The 13,945-nt window shown below is 44.2% G+C and overlaps 1 long non-coding RNA gene across 1 annotated transcript; it reads left to right on the top strand.

Moving 5' to 3' along the window:
- Window positions 1-11: 11 nt before the first annotated feature.
- Gm26748 lies at window positions 12-5,836 on the top strand. Its single transcript, XR_869306.2, has 3 exons — window positions 12-36; window positions 1,383-1,521; window positions 3,012-5,836. It is a non-coding gene; the product is annotated as a predicted gene, 26748 (long non-coding RNA).
- The last annotated feature ends 8,109 nt before the right edge of the window (window positions 5,837-13,945 follow it).

Here is a 13,945-nt window from a genome sequence, read left to right on the forward strand (position 1 = left end):
TCAGCATATCTACAGTGAGAGATCCGTGCGTGCCAGGTACTGCCACCGGCTCTGCCCTGAGGTGGCACAACATAGAAAGAACAGACAAACAAGCAAAGGGCAAGCGAACATAGCAGGCTGGAAGAACAAAGCGCCAGCACACCCCGTCCCACATCTCTTAAGAAGTTGGAGGGACTCGGCTGCCCCTCCAGCTGTGGGAGTCTCCTTTCCTTTTTGGAAATGACTTCTCCGGTGCCCACATCTGTTCCTGACCCTTTCTGCCCTGATTTCTCTCACGTGCGTTCCCTCCCCTCTGCAGCTTCCAGCCTGCTTCAGGCAGAACAGGATGTTGCCAAAGGGGGAAAAAAGGAGAACTCCCAGCTTGCTCTGCCAGCCTGAGGCCCTGGGAAGGTGGCTCTCTCCCAGCTCGGTTCTCCAGCCTAGGAAACTCCAAGTCTTATACATATATATATATTTTTTTTTGGTGGTGGTGGTGGGGGTTCTGATCAATCACTTAGGTGTGTCTGCTGGACTCTAGGCATTCATCCCATGAGACAAGAGACAACCCTCTCTGTGTTCCTAATTTGGCTCCAATAATCTCATCTTGCTTGCTTCTACAAGGATGATCAATTTGACTTTTTCTGAGGTTTGGGGGAGCCCACCTCACTCCTAGACAGCTAGGGACCTTAGACTTTCCCATGTCCCATAGGACCACAGACTGCTGAAAGGCAGATGGGCCTTTTCAGCCACTTTAATCAATACAGTAAGGAGAGCTGGGCCACAGTTACTTTCAGTCTGTGGGCTCCCTCATGCCAAAGCATTCAGACGAAATGTAGAGGGGAAAAAAAATGAACAAAGGGCCAGGGAATTATTTGAATGTTAAACAGCTGGGCGTTTCAAACCCTAGATCTTTGGCTGAGTTTTAAAGCCTTTTTGTACCATGTTTTTGAGTTCAAGAAGCATCCTGAGACCGAAAACACACCCGGGATCAAACTCCTTTTTAACTTTGAGAAAACTGTTAAAAGTGGATTCACAGTAAACTAAGTGGAAACAGTAGCAAGTGACAGACTGGTGGAAAGTTTCCTTTCCAGTCTCCATGCCAACGAAGGCATGGGAGTGCAGCCCGGGGGAAATGTAAAAACCAGTCAACATGAACTTTAACATTCCTGACACTCTTTTAATTCTTTTCTTAAATGGTCGGTTTCATATTTGTTACTATCAAATGCCAACTGGGTATTCCCTACTTCTCAGAGCGTAGAAAACAGGCCATCTCTACCCAGGGAAATGCTAACCTTCCATTGAGATTGACTGTTCCCAAAACAGTCTCCTAAGACTTTTGAATCAAGGTTAGAGATGCTTAAACATAAGACTGGTTTAAGGCTCTTCTGTTTTCCTGTGCTGAGGTTGCAACCAAGGGCATGGACATCCTGGGTCAATTCTACTGCTCGGCTACCCCCTAAACCTCTTTGGAAGGGTTTAATGGCTTTAATACTTGATAGAAGAAATGAAAACTCTTCAACAGAACTTCTTTGGACCCCACAGGTAAGTTAGATCAAGTCTGATTTCATTTATTAGAAATGGAAAGACACTGTTTGAATTACACTCCTCCCCACCGTAAGACAACGATAAAACAATAATGAAATTCAAGTTCTGTTTTGTTACTGCAACCTGTTGGTTCGATCAGTCATTGTGGTCAAATTAGCCAGGAACAACCTTTGGGTGAGGACCAAAACTTCGTGGGTTCAGAGTATATATAGCTGGCAGTCTTGCATGACTACCACCTCTCAGCTGGTTTGACAGTGTGATACGAAGAACCCTACATTTGAAAGTTAGAGTGACCTGGATTGGAGTCTTTTGTGGCAACTGAACCTTTGACCTCTTAAGGTCTCTGGCTCCCTGTGGGCATAAAATACCAACTTCCTGGTCCAGCCACCATGAAGCTCAAAGAGAACACCTTTGAAAGTGCTAAGCACCAAGTCTGTGATAGCCTGGAAGTCCTGCAAGGGGGTGCACTCTAGTTAAATCTTATCATGTGCTTTTCCCTGATAGGTTCATTGAACACTGATACGGCTGTTTTCTGTCCTGCCCACCTAATTAGATCGCATACACGTGCTGGCTAGGAGTCCATTTCTCCTGAAAATCCTTCTTGCATGTGGCATTAGCCAGCACTCAGACAATGATTGATGAGCACCAGGAGTGGATTTTGTGATCAGGGACAGAGAGAGGTTAGAAGCAAGAATCACACAGTGTAGATGCACTTACTTAATCTACATGGATCACGAATGCAGGCAGCAAAAGCTTAGAGGGAAAGAGAGACCTGGTGCAGGGGATTCGCCTGCTGTTTCCTCCAAGAATATGGGACTGGAATGAGGGGCCCCTGGAGACATGTCTTACAGCTGTCACACATTCAAGCTACAGCAGGCACTCTGGGAGCTCAGCTGAGGGGGACTTTATTTGAACTGATGATTTATGATGATTCCAGACTAGGGTTATACTAAGTCTCACCTAGAAAGTTATGTTGAAACTCTAGCTCCTGGTTCCTGTGTCTTTATTTGGAAGTAGGGTCCTTGCTGATATGATCAACCAAACTTGAAGTCATACTGGATGAGAGTATGCCCTAAACCCAACAACTGATATCTTTGTCATTTTTTTTAAAAAGTGTGGTTTTGTGTGTGTGTGTGTCTGTGCATGCATGAGTATGCATTTGTGTATGTGTGGGCACCTCTACACACAGCATATGTGCAGGTCAGACAACCTTGAGTACCAGACGGCTTCTACCTTTTGTTTGGGACAGGGTCTCTCACTAGACTGGAACTTTGACATGTAGGTCAGCCTCACTGTCCTGTGAGCCTCAGGAAATCTGCCTGCCTCGGCCTCCCATTTTACCATTGTTGGGATTACAGACTCAGGTAGCCACAGACTCAAGTCACCGCACCTGGCTTTTTTGAGTTCTGGAGACTGAACTCAGGACATCAATGTTTTCGAGGCAAGCCCTTTGCTGACTAAGCTATTTTCCCATCTTTTTATAACAGATGCAAGATCTTTGGATATAGAGACTGATATGACACACCTCCTCCCCCACAGCTGGCTTTCAGAATTCAGAAGAGCTGGGGAAAGCATCCTTGATTTTGGACTTCTAACATCCAGAGCTACAAGAAAATAACCTCTGATGTGCGATGCCACCTAGTTCTGCTCACTTCTCCTAGAACCTCTGGGAAACTAAAAGGAAGGGTGGGGCTGGAGGGTTGCAATTCAGCTTTCTGCTGCCTCTGCCTGGAACTCAAGCCTGACTGTGCCACAGTGACGGAAACGGGTCACGTGACAGTTCACCTTGCTAAAGACAGCAGTGCAAATGTAGTTGCTGCTAAGACCAGAAATCTGGTAAGCAGTGCTACAGGAAAGGAGCCACTGTACTTTGGCCAACCTTAGTAATTCTTACTCCAAAGGATAATGTGTGTCTGTATTTGTTTGTTTAGTCCTTCAAGTGATACATGGTGAAAGAGTACAAATGTGCAAGCTGAGAGTGCTTTGTTTTAACTAATAGACCATCATTCATTCACTCATTCAGCAGGTACTTACTAAGCACAAGCTATGTACCAAGAATTGAACAAAGCACTCGATTTTGGCTGACCAAATCACTAGGAATGTGGAGAAGAGCATGATGGAGGACTGAGAGAAGTCACCATCCATCTCCTGAAGGCAGAGCACTGCAGAATCCTTGTGGGCAGTCAAGAGAAAGAAGGGCAGGAACTATTGGGAGTGGGGAGGAAGGAGGAACCTCACTGTGGTAACTGGCTCGCAGGAGGGACTCTGGTGCTTACATGGGATTGGACAAAGGCAGGCAGGGCGAGGGGGAGCAGCTGAGCTAAAGAAAGAAATGGCCAACCAGTGGCTTCTTGTTGGACTTTAAAATTTTTTCATTTCATAGAATGTAGCCACAATGACTAGGATTTAGTAGAAACTGGGAAAACGTTGACACATTGCTTTTTGTTGTCTATCTATCTGTCTTAGTCAGGGTTTCTATTCTTGTACAAACATGATGACCAAGAAGCAAGTTGGGGAGGAAAGGGTTTATTCGGCTTACACTTCCATACTGCTCTTCATCACCAAAGGAAGTCAGGACTGGAACTCAAGCAGGTCAGGAAGCAGAAGCTAATGCAGAGGCCATGGAGGGATGTTACTTACTGTCTTCCTTCCCCTGGCTTGCTCAGCCTGCTCTCTTATAGAACCCAAGACTACCAGCCCAGAGATGGTCCCACCCACAAGGGGCCTTTCCCTCTTGATCACTAATTGAGAAAATGCCTTACAGTTGTATCTCATGGAGGCATTTCCCCAACTGAAGCTCCCCTCTCTGTGATAACTCCAGCTGTGTCAAGTTGACACAAAACTAGCCAGTATTCTATCTATCTATCTATCTATCTATCTATCTATCTATCTATCTATCTATCTATTATTTATTTTTTATGTTCTATCTAGCCATGCCTGTTTCTGTATTGCCCGTGTCTGCTTTTTACTGAGTACTTGTGAGACCACATGATTGGAAAAGCCAAAAAATATCTTCTATCTGCTAGTGTAGAGAAAGCTTGCTGATTCCTCGTTGTGTGTGTGTGTGTGTGCGCATTCGTGGGCACACACTGCGTCTTTGCATGTGGAGGCCAGGGGACAGCCCCAGCTGACATTCTTCAAGAGCCTTCTACCTTCTTTTCTGAGATAGGGTCTTTCACTAGGCCTGGGACTCACCGGGTAAGCTAGGTTGGCTGGCCAGCGAGCCCCAGAGATCTGCCTGTCTCTGCCTGAGATGATATGTGTATACTATACCATCGCTGGTCCAGCTTATTTTGCACGGGTTCTTGTGAACAAACACAGTGGATGATGTGTGTATACCACCCATCAGTCTGGCTTGCTTCACATTGGGTCCTAGTGAGCAAATTAGTTTGTTGTGCTTATGACTGGGCTATTTTCCAGCTCTGTTGTTTCTAGATTCATGTGTTTAAAAAAAAAAAAAGAGCCTAGAGTCTCTGTACTGTCTCATACTGCAGTTTTACAAACTCTTACTGATCTTGCCTCCACTGTCTTTGCTTGAACTTCCTGTGAGATGTACTGCGCAGACTCCAACTCACTGATGTAATCCACATTCTTTTGGACTTTCGGATATTGCCCAAAGTTCTGGCTTACTGATTGCTATTTTGCATATTAACCTTACTATAACTGATTCCAATGATCCAGCACACAGTAGATGCTTCATCAAGAGTGATGAGGTTATCAAAGAAAGATCAAGAAACACAGGCCTTGCTCTCCATCTTGCACGGAAAGTGTCAGGCATTTTCTCAGCCACAGAAGAGGAAACTGTTCCAGACGCTTCCTCACATGGCTCTGTTGTTAAGAGTGACTCTGGCTTTGCTGAAACCTTACTTTGCATGCGTCTTTTTCTTATGGCTTATTATGGTAACACAATAGGTGGGCCCGGTAATTTCATTACTGGGTTTTATTTGCCTTTGTGTAAATGACTTTTCATTTAGATTTGTTCCAAAAAAAAAGTCAAATGAAATAAGATGGATATTCTCCTTTCTACTTTGCCTTCATCCTTTATTGAGGCACTGTTCCACGTGGCTCTTCTTGTTAAACCTATAATATCATCTGTGCTATCATTCTAAAATAATAACCGTATTTTAAATGTGACATGAAAAAGGAATGGCTTTTATAATTCTAAATAAGATGTCTATTTTAATCTAGTTCAATGCTGATGATTTTCTCTTTATTTAAAAAAAAATAATAAATCACCAGGATTCAATGTGAACGCCAATTGTCTACGGAGGCACTGAAAAGCATTTGTTCCATTCAAGTGATAATGTACAGTAAAGTTTATCTATTTTTAAATAGCTGAAGTATTAATCCCGGAGAAAGGGTTTTCTTCAAGCAATTAGCACACCGTGACTTTGAGATAATATGAAGGGTCACCGAAGAACATTTGGTTCTAAAAGATTCAGATGTTCTCATTATAACGTTCGCTGCTCTTCTCTGTCAGCTTTTTTATTTTTTTTATTTTTTTTCTATTGAAGATGGCCCTAAAGGCAAAAGCTGGTGCTGCGTGCGCTGCTGTCTTCATTCAAAGAGATTGTTATGCAAATGTGTGGCGTATTTGGTAACTTTCCAGATGGAAAAAAAAGAAGTCTCACCTAAGAAAGGGGTTTTCTTAAGATTAAAAACCATGACTAGGTAGTTACTTTATCATCCTTTCAGGTCAACAGGAACTATCTATCACAGCGAAATAAACCTCATTCAGCAACATTTAAAGAAGGAAAGGACCTAGAAGAAGTAACAAGACATATTCATATACATATGAAATAATAGGTACAAAACTTTTATAACCAGATGTGGTGGCTCTTAGCTTGAAATCCCAGCATTCAGGAAGCTGAGGCAGGAGGCTTGCTAGGGAACTAGGGTTCACATTATGACTCCTAGCTTTATTTTGTTTTGTTTCTTTGTTTTGGGGCACAAGCCAATTGTGGTGTTTTCATTTCAAAAGTGCAGAGCTATGCGTTGCACACAGTAAGTACTTTGTGAATTCCAGTACATCTTCTATAAAAACCCCAGGGACCCTCTGGGTAGAACTCTTGGCCATTATGGAAGAGCAAAGTGGAATTTAGAAAGGTCAACCATGCCATCTCAAGCCAGGGTAATTGCTAAGGAAAGAAACTAGATTTAAACCCAGTGTGCTCTGGTGCCAAGCTTTTAACTGTTAGAGTTTCTCTTCAAATTTATAACATTGCCATAAAAACCTTGGGTGGCCAATAACTAGAAGTAAGACACAGCAATTTGGTGGGAGTATTCCATATACTCAATCTTTAAACTTGTTTCCACAAATCTCAGATGTTTCTGAGCCTCCACATGTGACTTGCCAGAGAACAGTAGTGCAGAGCCTGGGCCACTGATCTATGGCTATCTACTTTCAGGATGGTCTAGAACACTCTTCCCTCTTCTTTCTTGTGTCTGTCTGTCTGTCTGTCTAATAGAGCTAATAGATCCCATCATAACAGCAGGAGATGGAGAAGCAGAGAAACAGGAAGGAGTCTAGAGATGTTTTCATCGGGATGCTTAAAACAGAACAGTTTTCCTTGCTGCATGGGTAGGGTACCAGTCTTAAGCAGGGGCCTCACAGTCTTCCTTGGAGCTGATGAAATGCCACATATCCTATTCATTATCCACTGCCTATAGTCAACAGTTATTTTAAAATGACCTCGTTATCAGTCTGGGTTGTAAATGGATCTTTTAGCATTTAGTTTATGGAAATCAATAGCTATCAGATTTTTTATGTCCTTGGTGGAATGTGTAAGTTTTTATAAGAATTCTACCCAATAAAATTCATTCTGCTTTCTCTCTTCAAGTGGGAGAGGTACCATGAAGGAGAAGATATGGTAAGTGACTCCAGCAGAGAGGAACTGGCTTGCTGTACCTGTTTGAGGTTGCAAGGCCAGGTGCTGTTAGAACAAAAGAGCAGCGTGTGTGTGTGTGTGTGTGTGTGTGTGTGTGTGTGTGTGTGTGCAAGCACTCGTGGGCAGGGAATGGTATTAAGCAACCCTCTACATTATTTTTACAATAGCTTTTGAAACTAATATTGTTTTAAAATAAAGAATTTGAAAGAAGAGCAGGAAGATGTCTCTGCAGCTAAAGCCCTTGCCCTGCAAGTGTGAGGACAGAAATCCACATAAATGTTAAGTAGGCACCAGACCACCTGCAATTTTGGCTTTGGGGGGAAGAGATGTGGGTTGTCCAGAACAAGCTGACTAGCAAAACTAGCCATATTAGTAAGCTGTGCGTTTAACGGAGAGACCTGCCTCGAAGGATAAGGCGGAAGAGTGACTGAGGATCATCCCGACACCCTTCACGTGCACGCACAAAACATCCATGTATGGCCACTCACAGGTCTGCCCCCACACATGCAAACATGCACACATACACACAAAAAAAATGGGCTTTGAAAAGTGAATTAGGAAGGATAGAAGCAAGGAGACTTAGTCACACAGCACCCGTGGGACAGCCGCCAGATGACACTGTCTGGCTTTAGGGACAGGCAAGAGCCACTTGACCTGGGAGAACAGCACACTCAGCCTAGGCTGGCTGTCCCTAGCCCTCCTGACTCACTGCAGTCTACTGAGACTGAATGTTGGCGGCTGAGTCAGTGGCGGGAAGCCAACAGGCTGAAGTACAGGTCATGGTGCTGTGAAGGTAAGAGAGCATTTTATCAGCAATTAGTAGGCTGACATTCTGACTCTATGAACTGAATACAGGCTGCCAACCTGTCGTAGTGCTCTGCTCCTTGGATGCTATGCAAGACTGCTTTAACAGAGTCTGTGAGAGTGAAGATCTATTGCTGTGGCTACGTGTGTGTGTGTGTGTGTGTGTGTGTGTGTGTGTGTGTGTGTGTGTCTGTGTAGGCCAGAGGATGACATCAGGAGTCCTTCTTACTCCCCCAGCCACTCTCCACACTGAGGGTGACACTTGGTGATTTGGCTAGGTTGGTAGAGCCCAAAGAGGACCAGCTCCACCTTCACAGTGCTGAGATTTCAGGCATTTGCCCAGGGTTTCTTTCCTGAGTGTCAACCTCAGGTTCTTAGCCTTGTGCAGCAAGCAGGCACTCTACCAGTTGAGCTTCCTCCAGAGCCGGTGGCTAGTGACCTCTACACCACATATATAATTATAATTTAAAATCTTTATAGATTGCTTTGATTATTAAAACCTGAGGCTGAAAAGAGTCTCAATGGTGGAAGTAAAAATGGGTTCAATCCAAAAGCAACTGTTATGAGCTTTCAATAAGATCTGCAGGCCAAAACAGAGTAGTCACTTCTGAGAAAGTGATTTCTTCCTCCTCTTCCTCCTCCTCCTCTTCTCCTCCCACTCTCCCATTCTCTCCTCCTCTTCCCCCTCCCCCTCTTCTCTTTCTCCTTCTACCTTTTCCCTCCTCCTCTTCCTCCTTTTCCCTCCTCTTCCCCATCTTCTCCTTTTCCTCCCACCCTCCCACCTTCTCCTCCATCCTCCTTCTCCTTCTTTCTCCTTTTCTTCTCCTTCTTCTTGGAAAGACAGTGTCCTGAGTAGCTCAGACAAGCATTGAGCTCAATGTATAGCTGGTGATGACGCTGCCTCTACTTTTAAGTATTGGAATTACAAGTGTGTGCTTAGTTTATGCCAAGGGGTTGGGGGTTTGTGTATGTTAGGCAAGCATCCTACCAACTGCAGTACATCCCCAGTCCAAAACTCTCCATGCCAGACATCACATGGAATGGCTACTACGCATCATCTTATACAATTCTCCCAACATTCTCATTATCGGCTGTACCAACACGATGGAGCTCTTGACACTTGATAGGACATTCTTACGTTTTACCTGGCTCCAGCTTCACAACCTTGTATGACAAATGCAACTACTGGCCCCGTTCATGAGCTCTGTGATCTTTTTTGGAATCTTAATTTTAAAAAATCAGTACAAAATAAAAGGCACAAGAAGTGCTGTATAGACCAAATGAGGGTGGTGAGCACTTCTGCTTAAATGTTTATCATTTCTTGGGGGATGGAAACCTTTGGAGTCTACTCTTCTAGAGTCCTTGAAGTATAGTTGTTGCCCGTGTTGCGGAACTGGGACATGTTCCTTGGGTTTAAGTCAAACGTGGTCCCCGCTGTCCAGCTTCTTTCTGTCCTGAGCAATTGTAATCTGCACTCCACACAGAAATGACTTACGTGTTTATTTCAGGAAATAACAAGAAGAGGTTATACAGACAATCTCTGTTCTGCATTTGAATCTATAGGGTCTCGGAAGCCCACGTGGTCCCCTTTCCAAATATATCTTGTTCCCTCAGCCCTGATCTCAGCACTTTTCTGATTGTCTCCTAGTGTGTTCACCTCTACCTTGTTTTCCCCACTTGTCCCAGATACATACAGATTCTTAAACACTTTGCAACTCTTTCTGCCATGGCGTAAACAGCTGGGAACATTTCCCCTTCTCCAGGTTTTGAAAGACCAAACTTGAATGAACTGAACTCCTCAGGAATTTTTCCACTGCCAGTAATGAGACCCAACTCAAATAGCTTGAATGGATGGCAAGCTTTAGGCGTGCATGGCAATCTGTATGTGCTGGTTCCACATCTCTAGACCTGGGATGGGCAATGACATGATAGGAAAGGTGCACTTCCCCTGAAATTGAGCAGACTTTTCCCTGTTATTATTCTCTAAAGGATACAAGATAACAACATTTGCACAGCTGTATGTAAATTCGATACTCCCTATTATATAAGGGGCTGGACATCTATGGGTTTGAGTGTCTTCCAGGGTGCTATAACCAATCTCACATGGATGCCAGGACATGACTACATGACTGCTGTCTAGGAACTGAAGAACAGTGGCAGGTCTTCTATGGTCACTCCTGCAAGGTTGGTCTCCTGGGCCAGGCTGTCTACATAGGGTGGATCTTGGCCACTCTGGGGGAGACAGTCTGCTTCTCCCTCCCCTCCCTCTGCCCTTCCCTTCCCCTTCCCCCTTCCCCTACCTCTTCCCTCTCTCCCTTCCCCCACCCCTCCCCTCCCTCCCTCTCTTTCTCTCTCTCTCTCCCTCTCTTTTTCTCTCTCTCCCTTTCTCTGTGGTGTTTTAGAGAATCTAGTTCCTTTTCTTTTCCCACAGTAGATGTCTAGGGATTAAGTCTCTGTGGAACATTCTGGATTAGGTGTGGATGGCTACAGGGATAAAACAATCTGATTAGATGGTGCTTTTGACAAAAGGTCAAGAGGTGGATGGCACACAGACAAAGGCAACAGCTGAGCCCCCACTTCTGAGCAAAGCTGAGTCACTCTTCCCACACTTAGCATCAATCAGCAGCCCACATTCTTCTCAAGTCTCAACAAACAACCAAACTGCCCATCGTACTATCTAGTTTCTGTTGTTGTATCAGAGATAACTAATAAAAACAAGACAATTATTATTATAATTTATTTCACATTTTCAGAGGTTGGAAAGTCTAAGAACATAGTTAGGGGCTGGAGAGATGGTTCACTGGGCAAAGTGCTTGTCTAGCAAGCATGAAGACTAGAGTTCAATCCCCAGAGCCCACTGTTTTAGTCAGGGTTTCTACTCCTGCACAAACATCATAACCAAGAAGCAAGTTGGGGAGGAAAAGGTTTATTTAACTTCCACTTCCACATTGCTGTTCATCACCAAAGGAAGTCAGGATTGGAACTCAAGCAGGTCAGGAAGCAGGAGCTGATGCAGAGCCTTAGGGGGATGGTACTTACTGGCTTGCTTCCCCTGGCTTACCCAGCTTGCTTTCTTATAGAACCCAGGACTACCAGCCCAGGGATGGCACCACCCACAATAGGCTGAGCCCTTTCCCCATGATCACTAATTGAGAAAATGCCCCACAGCTGGATCTCATGGAGGCATTTCCTCACCTGAAGCTCCTTTCTCTGTGATAACTCCAGCTGTGTCAAGTTGACACAAAACCAGCCAGTGCACCCACTTAAAGAGCTAGGCCTGGTAGTACAAACACTGGGATCTCAGTGGGGAGGCAGAAACAGATGGAGCCCTGGGGATCCTTGGCCAGCAAGTGAGTGAAGATGAGTGAGCAAATCCCAGTTCCTAGTGAGAGACTTTGAATCAATCAATCAATCAGTTGAACACGCACTGAGAATTGACACCTGAGGCTGACACACACATGAACACACACACACACACACACAAACATGCACATGCACACAGAGAGAATGTGATGTCAAGGGTTTTGGAAGATCTTAAACTACTTCAAGACATGGAAAGTAGAAAGGGCAAGTGAGCCAGAGAAACCACGATGGACAGCCTGGTCCTTATCATGAACCTCTCTGTAGCCATTCATCTCTCCCCCAAGATGGGCATTAATGACCTTATCACCTTCCAGAGACCCAACCAGCACTACAGTGATGGACTCCAGCATGAACTCAGGAGGGAACAAAGCAGGTCAAACCAGAGACTTCTCAACGTCACTGGGAGGCAGGGGCATTTTCAATAAGAGCTGCTCTCTTCCACAAGAACAACACTGTTCTTAGTTTTCATCCACCACACTCTGAGGCTCTAAAAATGGACTTTGTATGCTTAAATTGTTCAGTTACAAATCCAACCTCTTAGCTGATGATTCCATACATTCTCTCTATACGAAGGAGGTATGTGAGAACGAAATTAGTGGGTGCTACCCCAGAGACACATGGGAAAGAGATAAATGACAGGAAAAGCCAGAAAGGAGCAAAAAAGAACCCATGATTACTCATAATAAAGATACCCACCAGACAATGAGACCTTATGGGGCTGAAATTATGAAATATTTATAGAGCAGTTGGTTTTGTTTGCTGCTGCAAACTACTTTTTGTTTTTTTTTTTTTTCGAATTCTCTCTATGCTTTTATTAGAAGTCATGGAAACACATATCCCCCCCCCCTTTCCCTCCTCTCCTTCTCCTCTCCCACTCCACCCCTACTCTCCTGCCCTTTTGTAAATTTACCTCAACATTTCCGGACCTTTCTTAGCAAATTCTGTACCATGGCCAGGTTAAGGAATGCAAGAAGCTGAGGATAAACACCTTCACCAGACAGCCCTGGTGGAGTCAATACTAGCACAGTTTGTATAATTTAAATATGTGTTCGACTGTATCCATGCCAGTGTTCTCTTAACCTTAATACAATCATATTATTCAGTTGGACCTTGGGAAGGGAAACCGTAGCATGACCCTTTCTACAGATGGTTTTTCCTGCAAATTTGCATACATTATAAGCCCCATGTTTGTAGCCTGAATCACCAAGGTCCAGAGTAACTCAGTGTTGCTTGCTGTGAATCACGGGCTAATTTTCATTTTAAAGGAGAAAGAACCTCTGAGCTGTCTTACGCAAGCACCACCATTCACAGCCCTGAACCTGACCTGGATTCACAGCAGGGTGGGACCCACCTGAGCCAGCCAGCCGGGCCTAGGCTTCCCAGCTTCTGCTAGGATGAGTCTTCGTCGCCGCTGTCTTTCTGTTTTTATCACCTCACACTTTGCTTTAAACGTCTACTTTTTAAGAAGTGGTCGCATAGAACCAAAAGAATGACCCCCCCCCGCTTTCTCGTAATTATTGTCTAATTTATTAATTGTGAACTTTGTAGATATTAAGACGTGATGTGGAATTTATTTTTTTTTCCTCATTGAACTATATATATATTTTTAAGGCAACTGAACCACAAATACAGGAGAAACAGCTTGTTGCTAATTTTGTGTTATTTTAAAATTTTATTTACTTGTTCTATTGTCAAAGAAAGACAGTAAAACCATATATATTTGTCACATATTACATTTTCAACTAAGAAGAATTTGTTATGGCTAACATAAGCTAATTAACATGTGTGTAATGGCTATTTCTGGCTGTCAACTTGACTAATCTGGAATGAACTACAATCCAGAATTGGAGGGCTCACCTATGAACCAGATCTTGAGGCTGGAAGACACAAGTTTCTGACCTGGATCTTGGCATGGAGATCTTGAGGCATAGTGGCTATGAAAAGCTTAGGCCCAGACAAGGTAGTATGTGCCTTTAATCCCAGGAGACTAAGGCAAGGAGATCTCTGAGTTCAAGGTCAGCCTGGGACAAAACAAGTCCCAGATCTAGCGGTGGTGGTACACATCTTTGATCTGGGCCACACCTTCTGCCGGAGACCTACATAAGGATGTTGGAAGAAGAAAGATTCACTCTGCTTTGCCACTTGCACTTACCTGCCAGCACATCTGTTGGAATCTACTTCTACAGAAGACCAGCTGAAACAACTAGCCTTGTGGGACTGAGCAACTGCTAGATTCTTGGACTTCCAATCCATAGCTGACCATTTTGGGGGAGTTGGATTACAGACTGTAAGTCGTCATAATAAATCCCCTCAGTAGAGAAAAACATTCCATGCGTTCTGTGACTCTAGAGAGCCCTGACTAATAC

Source organism: Mus musculus, chromosome 6 (assembly GCF_000001635.26).
Source record: "Mus musculus strain C57BL/6J chromosome 6, GRCm38.p6 C57BL/6J".
Lineage (NCBI taxonomy): Eukaryota > Metazoa > Chordata > Mammalia > Rodentia > Muridae > Mus > Mus musculus.